At 48.1% G+C, this 14596-nt stretch overlaps 1 long non-coding RNA gene across 3 annotated transcripts in view; it reads right to left on the bottom strand.

Annotated features, from left to right (window-relative positions):
* The window catches only part of LOC115348293, a 143537-nt gene that overhangs the window by 90356 nt on the left and 38585 nt on the right, over nt 1-14596 (bottom strand). For all 3 annotated transcript variants that reach the window (XR_003925789.1, XR_003925787.1, XR_003925788.1), the window contains exon 8: nt 848-932. This is a non-coding gene — a long non-coding RNA (uncharacterized LOC115348293). The remainder of the gene's footprint in view (nt 1-847; nt 933-14596) is intronic.

Below are 14596 nucleotides of genomic sequence, written 5' to 3'. Positions count from 1 at the left end.
AGCCAGGAGGCTGTAGCAGAGATGCCCAAGGATGAAGACAGCTCTGCATCGCTTGCCTCTGGTGTAATGCCTCCAAGGCCATTACACCACAAGGACCACAAATTAGACAATGCTACAGAGCCCAGTTTGACCTAAATAAATTGCAGCAGCTGTACCTAAGTTCTGCCTCTGACCTATCTTTGAGCAGTTTCTCTTCTTCCCCAATGTATGTCTTTACGAAAGCTTTGCAATCCATCCTTACGTGATATAAAGCCACGTTTTACTTCCTTCTGGTTCCTGCTCATTGTTTTGGCCAAAAATCTACTTGCAAAGGGGGGAAAAAAAAAAAAAAAATCAAACAAAACCAAAAAAGCTTGTGGAATATCCTGGACTGCAATGTACCCTTCCATACAGGGTCAAGGAGGTATCCAATATTAGGGTCGAACAGTGGAATAAAATCAAGTGGTGATTGAAGTGGAAGATGGGAAGATACAGTGCCAAGTACATCACTTGCTGTCTGCGCACAGTGCCAGGCTGCAGCATCCCCTACTATCCCGCTCTGATCAGCGGTGAGCCTGGGCCACGGCAGCAGTGCCCACATCCCTACTCTGTTTATGGCAGGGCCCCAAAGAGCCAGGCAGGCAGAGGGGGGACATCAGGCTCCCCACAGGGGTAGGGACCACCTGGGATAACTGACCTCTTCCAGAAGCAGCAAACTCCAGCCCCACTAACAGAGCTAATGCATTTCTCCGGGACAACACAATGCAACACAGTACAACACGAGCAAGCATTTTCATGGCGATTTTACTCTAATTTGTACGTAACTTCTTTTTATGAGCATCTAATACACCTTGAAAGCAGTACTCACCTGTGAGAGCCTGGTGGCCACCTCACACGGGGCTGAACAGGAGAGCAGTGGTAGTGTAAAACCAGAACATTGTCCTTGTAACCACCTAGCGAGAGAAGAAAAAAAAGAAAAAACAAAGTGTGACCACTATCTTCTTTTTGTTTCTTTGGGAACTAACATCCCATCTGTGATGTAAATAATGAGCTACCCAAATAGACAATTTCTGGTTTCTCTTCCCTCTGGGGAAGCTCTGGCTCTGAGAAGCCTCCACTGAAGTCAGTAGAGCTTATTTGGGTTTACACAGGCGTAAGAGGGAGGAAAGCGGACCGTAGGCTTCAAAAGCAATGCCACAGCTACCTGTTACAGTAGCTCCAGATTTCTGGCCACCAGCCAGCAGGTTAGACAGCCAGATAATCCAAAAGTATCACTTATGTTTTTGCATGTTCAAGATTTGCCTCCTTATTTCTCTGTAGCAAAAGGCACTGTCCCATACTTAGAGAAGAGAGTAGATATAATGCCAATCATTAGAGTAGCAATTATTTATCTCACAGGAGCTCTGAGAGGCTTAATTAGTTAATATTTGTAAACCATGATGAGCTCCGGCGATGAAGGATGCAAAACATCCAAGGAAAGAGAATGCTCACAACAAAGCCCAAAGCATCTCTGCTTTGCCGGCTGAGCTCCCCTTTGCTGTCCAGAAAGCCCGGCTGGTTTGAACCCCACTCCTCGCCAGTGGCACTGCGCATGGTGAAGCTGAAAGACACCTAAGGGAGCGTTCCCTGCTGCATGCCAGCTCTCTGAAACCCAGCATGAATATGACACTAATGACTTCTTTCAGAAATGTAATTAGCCTTCATTCATGGCAAGGTACATTAGGGAGAATTCAGAGGCTCGGAGAAGTGGGCTCCAGTGGGTGAGAACTGAGGCTTGTGCTTTGAAAGCTGCATTAGGGAAGGGGAAAAAAATAGAAAAGAAAATGTTCTAATATTACTTAATTACCCCAAGACATCCTCAGATGTAATTGAGCTTGGAGGGCTAAATGAAGGCTGTGCGTGTGAGACCGGCAAGAGGCTGATGCATTTATAATGAGGCCACTTTGCAAGGCAAACTAGGTCCCCACGGGGGGAGAGAGGGGCAAAGACGAAGGACAAGAAGGAGACTGGGGAAGTATCACAAGGCGCCTGAAGATCTGTCGATCTCCAGAGGCTTCGTGCAAAGTTCCTTCCCCTCTGCTCATGGTTGCAGGCCAGGCTGGAGGGAGGGTGGGAGATGAAGGGTGTGGATGCAGGTACAGCACTGCCCAGCAAACCACACACCGTGGAATTACCTCAACTCACAGTTTGGACACTAAAACCCCATAAAAACCCCTTAGTACCCAATTAAACATATAAGAGCTGCTACCTCACACCAAGGGTGAGACATCCCTCCATCCAGATCCAGACCCAGACCCAGACCCAAGTCGTTTCGGCACCTAATCAGCATCCTCCTCGGGAAGGCTCTCCAGGCAGGGAGCTGGGATGGGAAAGCGAGCACAAGCTCGCCCCTCCTCGGGGCAGGGCCGTCTCTGAAGATGAGAGGGGAAACCTTCCCCATGGTGGGCAGGGTTTGGCCCAGTTGCTCCCATTAACATTAATGGAAACCAGGTGGCTAAATCCCAGTACTAAAAATCAGCCCTTTTATCCACAATACCAGAGGCCCAATGCATGCTCACAAGCCCATTCCAGCCCTGATTTACATACTGTATAGAATGAGACATTAAAATCCAAACGGTTTATGGTAATTAACGCTCATTTAAATATTATACTGGTAACTATCACTTCCAATTCTACTCAGCCTTGAAGGGGCTCTCTGCGCATGTATATATGTACAGGGAGATTTTAGAGGGATACTATATCTTCTCTCCTGATTGCCGCTTTCCCAGAAAAAGGATGTTTAATGTTCATTAATTGTTTCACTTTGAGAAATTGCTGTGAAAAGTCACCACAGGAGAGCAGAAATTTTTTTTTTTTAAGTTTTTGTAAAGAAAGTAATAATGGGAAGCCCTGCCTGTAGCACGGATGTATTAGCTGAGTACAGCACTGCTCGGGCTGTTTAAGCACTGCGATGTGTGACAAAGAGCTATCAACGCTGAGCTCCCTGTCACTGGAGGAATGAAGATTATGGAGATCAAACAACCTTTAGGTGGGAACAAAATGCATTATTTATCACCAATTAATCTTTTTTTTCCTCCTTGTTTGCTGGAGAGCCCGAGCAGTAGGACTGGCGTGGGAGGCAGCACTACCTTGCTGAAGAGCAAGGGGACCCATCAAGCACCTTTGGTGAACCTTGCACTGATCCACCCCTTCGTGATATCAAACGTCAATGGGAGATAAATAGGCTGCAGGACAAACCTATAGGTTGTGGTACAAAATAAAGGCGCAAGAGGCTGCAAGCATCCCAGTCCTGTTTTCAAGGCTCATGGAGCCACTCCAGCAAGGCCAGGCAGGCAAGGCCCTACATTGCAGTCAAAGCTGGACCACAGCATCCTCAGAGGATGAGGAAGAAAAGATGTTCATTGCCAGATTCTTCAGGAAGCAGTCCAAGCACTGAGGGCTCTGTCTCTTCCCATCTCCTACGGAGTTTCCTCCTGGGAAGATGAAGGATGCAGAAAATCGTCCCTCAAGGGGTACCCGACAACATCCACTCTGGCATCTACCAGATGTCCAGACAGCCAACCCCACTGAATCGCAGAGAGCAGCTCTCTCTGGGAGTATCTCCTGCACAGGAGGTGGAAAAGGGCCAGCGTGGTTACCCTACCCCATATTCACCTCTTTGAGCACCAGGAGCACGGCCAGAGAACACGAGACCAGCGCAGCACATCGGCGGGATCCAACCGTTAGCGGCTGCGGCAGCTACCCTCCAGTCAACCTCACAGCACAAGCGATGCAAAGATAGAGATGAAGTTTTGTTCCCCTCTTTCTCCGGGTGCAGCCAAGCTCTGCGCAGCACCTACACCGAGCCCGAGGCCTTTCGCATTATTCACTGTGAGATCAGATGGAGAACAGAGATGGAGTGTATGTGGCAGAAGTGTGAACAGCAGCAACGGGGGAGCAAGGGGTTAGCAGAAATGCACGGTACTGGTCTTAGCCAAGCAAAATGGCCAGCAAACCCACCTGCATACTGAGGGCAAGCGATGCAGGTTCACACTTTGTCTGAAAAAACTACCCAGGTTATTTGATAGCCTCATGCTCCAAAATATTACCTACCCATCCATGGGAAAGCATGGGAAATGGCAGCAGAGCCCAGGAACTGTTGCAATGCCCCTATTATACTAATGATATTTTCTGCCCAAACCATCCCAGGTGTGGCTCCTTATTGCAAAACAGGGGTAGCCAGGAGAATCGCCCTGATCCCTTCAGGCTCGGACCTGTCCCTTAAACCACAACTCCCATGAGAAGTACCCAGGAATTTCTTGCAGGGGACCACCAAGTGATGCTGAGAGACGTAAGCAAGAGCCTGTGCCCATTCCAAATGCTTGACAAGGTCTTGCAAGATCCATGTTTGCATTAAAAAGAAATTAAAAGGTTTTCCACTCCACTAGCTTGCCCAAAGCCTGCATACTAAATAGTAAATGCTACCTTTGAGGTTGAATAAAATCTTCATGAAAAAAAGCTAGCAGTCATTGAATACATCATGAACAATGACATTGGGGAGGCATTGTTCTTCTTCTGCCTGATGGACCATGCTGAAACACCTGTTTCTTATCATGAAACCGTTAATAACTGTCACCACTGAAATCAGTGCTGAAAATGTGTCATTAAGTCAAGTTATTCCAACCACCACCTAACAGAGAAAGAAAAAAAAAAAAGCAGCAAGGAGGAATAGAGGCAAAACTAGATCTTAGATAAACCCAGATAAATGTCAAAAACGTACTTGTCCATGTGTCCACTGAAAAACCACTTGCCAGCGGGGAGGGAAAAAAATCCCACCAAACCCAGTCTACATATTAGGTGGCTCCTGCCTCACAGACATCTTCTAGCTGACATAAAAAACACAGCTGGATAACCATAGGCAATTTTAACTGATTAACTACAGACATTGACCCCTTCAATTAATTCACCAGGGATTTGTTTCATCCCAATCATCTCCTAAAGCTACAGCCTCCCCATAGAGCCAACAGAAAACCAATTTCTGGTCCTGCCTTTCCCCTACACCAGCTGTAAAGGGGTAACAGGGCTGGTTAGTCAGGGGGTTTTAAGGTAATCCTGGCTCAGGTAGGAATGACAGAAAGGATGTTTTGTACTTAGGAGGGTGGACATTTGCAGAACGCAACCCCTTAGGGACTGCAAGGTCTTTATCTTCTCAAAGAAACCTAGAGCGATGCACAGGTTAAATCCCCTAACTTTGCATGGTTCACATGTGGAAACAGACCTCAGTTTTGCAGTGCAGGACCATCTTCTGTATCAAAACCTCTTGCTGACACTCATTGTGCTCCTCACTGGCTATATGAACCTGATCTCCCATAACCATTGAAAGCCTTAGATCGGTTTTCTATAGCAAAAATGGTTATTTCTCCACAAAATCACAACCAGTCTCAGGGTTTCCTCTTTCCCTTCAAGGCCCTGGTCTGGCCTTGGTTTGGTCCCATTTTGGGCTGTTCCTGTCCAGTGGAAACCAGCGGCCACCTTGTAAATTAAAGACATCCGTCCAGTTTTTGATGCCTTCTGCACTGGCAAAGCAGGCAGGGATATGAAGGTTGCTTGTCCATGGTGGTCTACTGCTTGAATTAGCTGCCTTTTTCCCATTATCAAGGACCAACTCTCTTGAGGCACCAATGAAGTACTCCACTTTGTATAAAGAAGCATCGACTGGAGGCAGCAACTCCATCCCCTAAATTTTTGGCACAAGGCTATGTAGTCCTTTTAGCGAAGCCCTCGATTTTGAGGTGGGCAGCACAGGAGCTGACACTGGCCCCATTCACAAGGAGTCACAAGAGCTCACTGAAATGGTTTCAGTGCAGTCCTGTCCAAAAAAGTCATTTACACTGGTATTTTCTGTCAAAATGAAAAATTAAGTGGAAAATTCCCAGCTAGAGCAACTCTTTGCCCTCAGCCTGGGAACCCGCATGGTGCCAGCCTGAAAGCTTCACCCTCCTTTTACTGCACAGAGAGTCTGGATCGAGTCTCCTTATTTCTATTTTCTTGAAAAGTCCAAGTTTATTTTCCCCCGCTGTCCCTTGATTCACAGCTGTATCGCCTGGAAGAATTTAAAAAAGATCCACACTTCTCCAGCGGAGCAAGTGCACTCCACAAAAAGATGCACCTGAGATGACCTTGAAACGATCTGAAATGAATCTCTCCAACCCGAGCCGCTGCAGAGGGGAAGCATTTCTTGTGCGGGCGCGCACACCGAGCCATGGTCGGGGCTTTGGAAAGTGGGATACGGATGGCAGCCTTTATCTTCCTCTGCAAACTCCCTGACAGCCTGAGAAAGGATGGTTCAAAGGAGCAAAACAAAACACTCACCTGCATGACAGAATAGTTAGCTTAATCCCCCAAAGGCAAATCCCGTTAGCATGTAAAACTAGGAGTGATAATTGTAACCAGTTTTCAACCTTTACTGTAGTGGAAATAATCACTTCAGCGGTGCTGCCTTGCTTCCCAGAGACTTCTTTCTCCGCAGATTATTTTAAACTAATCTAACAAGGGGGAGCAGAAGAGAAGGAAGATATAGGATTAAAGAGAGAATATTTAAGACTGGGGCAGGAGGATGTGATTCAGACAGCTACAGGTTGCTCAGGCTGGTCTGAGCAGCATCTCTGCTTGAGAAACAACTCAAAGGCAAAAAATTAAGAAAACGGGTAACACACAAATGGGATTTCACGCAGATGGCTTCTGCCAGGCAAGCCTGGTAAATATATTTTTCTGGGAGATAACGGCTTTTTTTTAGACAAAAGCCAATCTTCGTCTTTTGTGAGAGAGCTTGACCATCTGGACTTCAGAAAAACATTTGATATTGTGCCACATGGGCAAATGATTAGTTAAACTGTAGGAGGGGAACATTACAATAAGAATTATGAATCAAAGAAAAGCTTTGCCTAAAAAAAATAAGATTACAATAGATAATACCAAAAAAGGAGGCAGTCTGGAGGGATTTTGCTGAGCAGACTGTTCAGTGACCACTCACATTCAATGCTTCTTTAACAACAGGGGGACCAACACTCATCAAACTTGCTGTTTAGGAGGAAAAACAACCCAAAACAATGAGTTTTGGCATCATTCAGAAGGAAACGATGACTTTGAGAACCAGACCGATGGATGTGGAATGACATTCAAGAGTACAAAATTCAAGGCCAGGTTTAAAAGATAGTGGCAAGGATGGAAACTCAGTGGAGATGACAAACGATAAGACCCACCTGTGTGGTTTAGCTGTCCTACAACAGATCGGGGCCCCCTGACACAACACGATTATATAAAGTCATCTACAACTCAAAGTATTGCCAGGAGAGAGAGAGAGAGAAAAATCTATTAACTGCTAGTGAAGAACATCTCCAGGAGATCATAACCTGAGTACTGTGGTGAGGTTGGAGAGAGCAGATATAAACCACTCGTCAACACATTTAGGTTAGCTAATTACTATTCACTATCGTATGAACCAGGGCCTGAGACAGCCTCCATGGGAACAGCAGGAGCAAAAACCCGCCTGCCAGTGAGATAGCTCTCGATAAAGTTTATTAAAAAGGGGTATGGTGAGTGGTTGGTTGTAATAGCGAGCGACTGGAGACAATGAGCCATGAGATCCTTCCAGCCTCACGTTCCTCTCACACCAGTAATTATCGGGGGAGCAATGATACTCCCCAATTGGCCCTGTGCCCATCATCATCTACCTGCTCACCAGATCCCTGTGACATGACATGCCAACACGGAGAGGCACTAGTGCAATTAAGCTTGTAATTAGTTTCTGGCGGCACACCCAGTTCGTGGGCACCTCATTGCCCACTTCACCAGAAGTGGGCGAGTCCCCTCGCAGCTTGAAGAGGCACTTCTCCTCCCATGGCAGGGCTTCTCCGAGTGCCCAACATGCTTTCCACAAACATCATTTGAGGGCTTCTGGGCTTTGCTTTATACAGATGCTCAGAAATACCCTCCCTGGGTTTTTCCCAGGTCCAAACCAGGTTAATTTAAGGCTTGCTCGTTCAGGGAGTGCTGGTCCTTATTACAGCTGAGCCAGCTAAATTTAGTCTGGAGTTAAGTACCTCTCACTCACTCTATGAAGACTTTACAAGAATACAGATATCAATAGCTATCTCAAAAACCAAAATGCTGAGAAACAGATGCAATACAAGCTGGTCTTATGTCCTACCAGCACAGGAGGTCACACAACACAGCATCTCCAAACCCACCTCTTCGCCAGCCCTCTCCAAATGCAATGATCATCTTTGGAGGAACCCAAACCCACGGTTTCTCCTTCCTCAGGCAGCCCTACAAGGTCTTTGGAAAGCAGTAAGGGATGAAGTGAGGGGATTTCGGCAGAAATTAAACTGACTTTACTCTGGTGAATTTTCACGAGAAGATACTTAGGGCAAACATTATTAAGCCTCCCTAGGTAATATAATTAGAAGTTCTGCCCCTTTTATCTGAAGTTTGCACACAAAGAAAATCCATCACTGCATTAAGTGGTAAAAAGGGCTTTTCCTTCTTTTTTTTCTTCTTAATAAAGGTGGGTTTTTTTAAAGCCTTCTTTAAGCAGGTGAACATTTCACAAAGAATCCCGGGCTCGTTCTGAGTACTTTTGGATCTCTCCCGAGTAAACCAGGAGCCAGGTTCAGGTTTTACATCAAAATACATGACAATACACCTCAAAATTCAGGTGGCTATTTGAGGGAGAAGACAGCAGCAAAGGCCTCTGAAAGGAGAATTACTCAGGTTTACCCAGCCACTTCTGTGTTTATGGGCAAAACCCACTCACTGTGAGTAAGGATGGTCAGGAACTGAGACAAAATGGGTTTTAGTCAGAGAATGTCAACTTGCCAAACCCAAGACCTCACACGGAGGTGGAAGAAAGGCCACTTCAAACAACAAATTTATTTACCACAGCCAGAGATTTTTCAGCGTCATCATGGAGTTGTCAGCGGTTAAAAAAATAAAAACCAAAAAAAAGGAAGAAAGAGGAAAATAAGAAAAAAAAGAGCTTCACAGAGCACGAATAACCTGGTACGCTGGGTACTGGCCAGGGATGCAGATGGCTCAGATTCAAGCCCTTGAATCAAAGCAGGGATTTGTACCTCTCTGTCTCCAACATTCCCAGTGAGGCCTCAGCCATAAACCAATCCTGGGAGTTTCACTCTCATCTCCTGTTTGAAAAAAAAAAAAAAAAAATTTAAAAAGTATCTTGATTTTATCTTGATGTAGAAAAAGCACTTCTTTCAAAATCTCAGGAAGGGTTGTGGGATGAGAAAGCAGCAGGTCCCTTCCCTCCCTGTTTCTGATTACAGCTTATTAGCATCATTGTTTGGTTTAAGATTTCCCATAAAAATTCCATTCCTGGCAAACACCTCAACTGAAAAAGTAAGCAAGCATTAATAGGAGCTGTCTCTCATTAAGAACAGTTTCTTAAGAAACGGGAGCTCCTGTGTGTGTGTGTGTGCGCGCACGTCCATCTCAGTCAAGGCACCGTTCAATAACTTTCATCCAGTTTTGACATAGGGTAGAAATCGCAAACTATTACATTCCTGAAAGCTTAATGAAAATAAATAGCTGGACAAAGGAGAGAGCAATAGCCCCATGAAGGACAGCCTGCTCAACCTCACTATTAGCCATCAGAGAACCCACACTGAGGAAAGTCATAGGAGATTAAGCTCTGTACCTTCCCCTGCCAGCAGCAGCACTTGGCTCTTAAAAAAAATTAATAAACTGCTGTCAATAATAACCTGGACTAAGAGGCAGGGGGAAAGAAAAGAGGCTTTTCTGTTGAGCTTGTCCTTCTCCTGAGAATGGCCGATTCTCACAGCCCGTCCCCGCTGCCGGCAGGGTCGACGGCTTTGCCGTCGCCAGCTCCAAGCAGATGGCGTGGACACGCCTGAGCTGGAGAAATCTTTTGTAATAAAATGCCTCTCCCAGAAATTAACTTTAATTAAGGCATGAGCGCTTAATATCTGTATTTGAGATATTAAGCCTTCAGTGGCGAGGCCATTCCCAGCTTCTCATCTCGCACCTTCCCCAGCATCTCCTTCTGCCCCTGGTAGGGGTGCTGCGACCCAGTGTTATCCCGTCCCTTGAGGAGGCAGCCCCGGCTGCTTATTTGTAGGAAAACGTGCAGGAACTTCACATCTTGGAGCTCTCTATCCCTCCTGGTAAATTTGACAAGGGGTTCAAAACTTGTTAAGAGGAGGCTGGTGGGAGGAAAAGCACTGACAGACAGTACAATTGCATAAGCTGCTTTTCCTCAGGAAACCAGGCTAAAAATAATACCCTGCAATTTGACAGCCTAAGCCCAGGCGAGCCACCAGCGTGCTAGCGAGGATGCAGGAGCAGAGCCTGGCCGGGTGCTGGCTCCGGGCTCCCGCAGCACCAAGCAGGCTCGAGTAAGGCACAGGACCAGCACCCACAAGTCGAAACTGCACCCTCAACCAGCAACGGCACCTGCTGTGGCTACCCCAGACCCTAAGGCCCACCAAACCCAGAATTTTGCAAGGGACTCCTGCAAGATCCCCCGGCTACGTACACGCACCTTGCACAGTTTCACCATGCTGCTGCTGCATTAGTCTCAAAAAAGCTGGTTTACTGCCCAAAACCATGTTCCCCCAGTGCAAGAGGGAAATCTTGCTGCCACAGACACAATTGACTCTCCACATCCCGCTCCGGTGATGGAGGAGAAAACCCTTTGGTAGTAATTGCTATGCAAGGGGGGAAGAAATTCTGATAGCTTTTATTATCAGGGTATCCAGACGTAAAACGAATGCCTGCAATATTTATACATGTCATCACTTATAATAAGTAGCCTGATTTGTCAAACTGAGACAAGATTCAAAGATGTCAATTAGGAGGAGACGGAGGGCGAGGCAGGGGAGAAACGGTGCGTGGTATTTATCAGCGCTGCAGATGCCGCTTCCCAAATGTCAGACGCAAAACCGCAACCGGCTTTGACCGGCGAAGGCACAGCCAGAAACCCAAAACAAGGTGGCGAGGGCAAGGCAAAGGCTGTGGCTGGGTCCTGCTTTAGGGTCAGCCCTCTGCTCCCAGGATGGGTGCTGGTGCTGGTGCTGGCTGGCCGCCCGCAGAGCCTGGGGAGCAGGAGGAGAGGGAAGGTTTCCTTTGACTGCCCTCTAATGCCAGGTAGAGGAAAAAGTGATGGGTGCTGCAGGACACGGCAGGGGCCTGCCAGGAGCGAGGCAGCGGGACTTGGGAGCAATCCCCACAAGGAGGTGAGAGATGCTGCCATAAACCTGATGGAGCCCAAGAACAGACCAAGGAATGAATTGCCTTTCTAGAGACACCAGCACCACTGCACTGTATGCCCTTACGGGGTATTTTAAGCCACTGTTAGTGGCAGGGATCCCCCTTTTTCCTCGGTAATCATTAGCCCTGCAGAGAAGAGATGGACAAAAGTCTTGCTGAAGTCTGGGGCAGGGGCTCCCAGCTTCACCCATGCTTGCGCTCGCCTTGGCCAGGCAAACTCTCCTCTGCATAGCCAACGCTTACCAGCAGCAAGAAGACCAAGGCTGAAGTGTGCAAGAGTTCATTTAAAAGTTAGCGAGCCCTGGTCTCTGAAAACCCCCTAGAAATTCACCGTCAGCCTTAAAACCTGCCTCCTGTAACGCCCATCGCTGGTGGCACCAGGCAGGAGAAAGTACCTGATGGAGCAGGGCAATGGAGAGTGACAACCCCACCATCGAGGTCACAGCTTTGGGGAGATTTATACCCAACGTTTATGTGAACTTTGAGCAACGCTCCCCAGATGTTTGCACCTTTGGATTTCTGCTGCCAAGCCCCCCTTCTTCCCCTCGCCCAGCAATAGGTGGCAGCAATGAACTGAGCTGGCCGTGCTCTGCAGGGCCACCGCCTCTTGCACCCCGGTACCTGGGTCCTTCCCTCAAACCACGGCCTCTTCCTTCCGTGCAGACAGAAACAACCTCTGCACCTTTGTTGGTGGCCAGAGGCTGGAACCACAGAGGACATGGGCGACAAGGGAACTGGGGTGTCCTCCCTCCTATGGGGTTAAGTGGCCCCGCGTGTACCATTATAGCAGCGTCACCATAGCAAGGATGAGGGATGGGGGGAGAGAAAGAGAGGAGACCTCCGTGGAGTCTCATCTTCCAGCCTGACAAAGCAGAATCACCCCAAAGTGCCTCAGCTGACAGCGACGGTAAAGATCAATCAGGTAGAAATGTCTAGTTGAAGATCCCTTAGAAATGCAATTATGTGTGATGTTGTTTGCTCATCAAGGCAAAGGAAGGACACTGCAAGAAACACCTGCAAACAGCAAGAGCTTGCTCCTCAGCCTAAAAATTAGTAAGGAATGAAATAACTGAGGTGTGTTTTGTCACTGAAAATGGTCACCCAGTCAAGGTTTTGTTCGTCACCCTGTCAGAGACTCAAGACAGGCAACACCCTGAAACGCCAATACTCTACATGCTTTTTGAATCAATGTTAAAAAAATATATCCCGTGGCACAGAGCTATATAGGAGGAAGCCACAGTGTGGGACTGCTGCAGAAATACAGCCTCAGAGTCTGCCTCCCCCCGGGAAGCTGTGTCGCATCTCAGGCAGAAAATATCCAGCAAGTTTCAAGACTCCCAAGAATGTCACCCTGCGCCAAAGTCACCATGAGGAGTCCTACAGGAGAAGGAGCAAACCCCTAAGCAAAGCCAAGGGAGATGCTGACACCAGGATTCGTCTTGCTTAACTTAATAACTGCAGACACCTACATCTGAGCTACTCATTCTGCACGCCTGTCTCTCTGTAATGAAGAGAAATAGGCACTTTTAGGATACAAATCGATTTTAGGCATCCACGTTAGCAGATAAAACCTGAGCTGAAAGCATGTGCGCCGGGGAAGTCGCAGCCATCGACATCCAAGCTGTCCGTGGAGCAAATTGCTCCCAACCACGAGACAGGGGACAGCAGAAGGAACCGGCCCGAGAGCAACACAAGTCTTCACGAGACAAGAGCTGATGTCTGGAGACAGCCATGGCTGACGGGCGAGCGATGCTGAGCAGGGTCACCCTCTCCTCCATCGGAGACGAAGCACCCAGCCTTCTACCTCTGGGGACCGGCCAGGAGGGAAGAAGGATGACAGACACATTAGCACCTTCTTCTTGTTGACAGCTTGTTTTCGTCCAAGCTTTCTCATCCCCTGCTAATTATTTCCTTTTGATTTGGAGACTCTCAGATCTCAGGCTACCTGCCTTGGGGCTGAAGAGGGGGGAAAAAAGCCCTAAATGACAGAGGACTCAGAGGAGGGGGAGGCTCGCTCTTGTCTTTGCATCAGGAAAGCAGGAGTTTCTCTTTAGAGGCATTTGGTGCATATAAAAACCAGAGGCCAGACCTGAGAGCTACAGTACATTGCACTGAGATTTGGGGCTGTCTCGGGGAGACCAGAAATGGTTGAGGTCCTACTGCAAGGAGCACTGATCAGATACACAAGCTGGGCCAAGGAGGACAACATCGAGAGGCATCCAAAAATACAGCACGAGGATATGCAGAGTAATCTAAGAAATATGTTTTCAAACCTGGGGGGCCACTCTACCTGCTCAGGCCCCACGCTGGGTACGAAGCATAAATCTCTGCAACGCTCCTCCATGGGAAGAGACTCGCTAAACAGCAGAAGGTCAGCAAGGGTGATTCAGACCAGTGGTTTGAGAATTCTTGTTTTGACCGAAAATCGGAAAGGAAAAGGGTACACACTCGCGGGAGAGGGAGGAGATGGTCTCCACCGGGAAGGGAAACAGTCCACACGCAACCACAGCCTCTGCGGGATGTAAAATGCTTTCACCATGCCATCCCACCGGCATCCCTCGCAGCGATGCTCAGTCCTGCAACCCTCCCCAGCTCGTAGCTTTGAGGTACTGCACGCACGGAGCCATGAAGATTAACTACCCACCCACCCCCAAACCATCACGGCACACATAAGGCGGTGAGAAAGCACCCGAGGGTAGCGACAGCAGCCCAGAGTCCCTTCCAGCACCCTCCTCGTGTGATGTAAGCCGGGTTGAAAGGACCCTTCGCTCTGCACCCTCCCGGCCAGCGGAGCTGCAGTGACCCGAGGCATCAGCGCGCTCGCAGCACGCGGGGACCAACGTGGGGCCGGCCAGGCATTTGCATGCAGAAATCCTCCGCCTGCTTGGAGCTTTTTCAAGCCCATACGTTTATATTAAATGGTCTGTTAGAGATTTGCTGGTACTTTTCAAGCTCTGACAGCCCTGTTTTTATTTCAATTGCCTTTAAGCCACTTCATGGAATTTTCATATATAAATATGGAAATATGCAAAAGTCCTCAGACATATAGGATCCGACACTGCGGTTTAAATGAATCCCCAATGATCTTGTCTTCTGCTCATGCCCCCTCCTGCAGCACCCCTTCCTTCGGGCTCCAGCGCGCCCACTTCGTGTGGAGCACTAATCCTTCCCAGGCAGGTTGGGAGACGTATCTGCGGTCCCCTCTGCCTCCCAGTGTGCCAATCTCCCATCATTTACGCTAGCAGGGCCTCTGCTTTGCTGCTCCTCTCGCGCAAACAGGGGTCGTGCTGTATGGCAGCAGTTCAGTTTTGAGCCAGGCAGGGCAAGGCAGTTC

The sequence above is a fragment of the Aquila chrysaetos genome, chromosome 11 (genome assembly GCF_900496995.4).
Source record: "Aquila chrysaetos chrysaetos chromosome 11, bAquChr1.4, whole genome shotgun sequence".
NCBI lineage: Eukaryota > Metazoa > Chordata > Aves > Accipitriformes > Accipitridae > Aquila > Aquila chrysaetos.
Note: the sequence above shows the minus strand (reverse complement) of the source record. Positions and strands in the feature narration are given on the sequence as shown.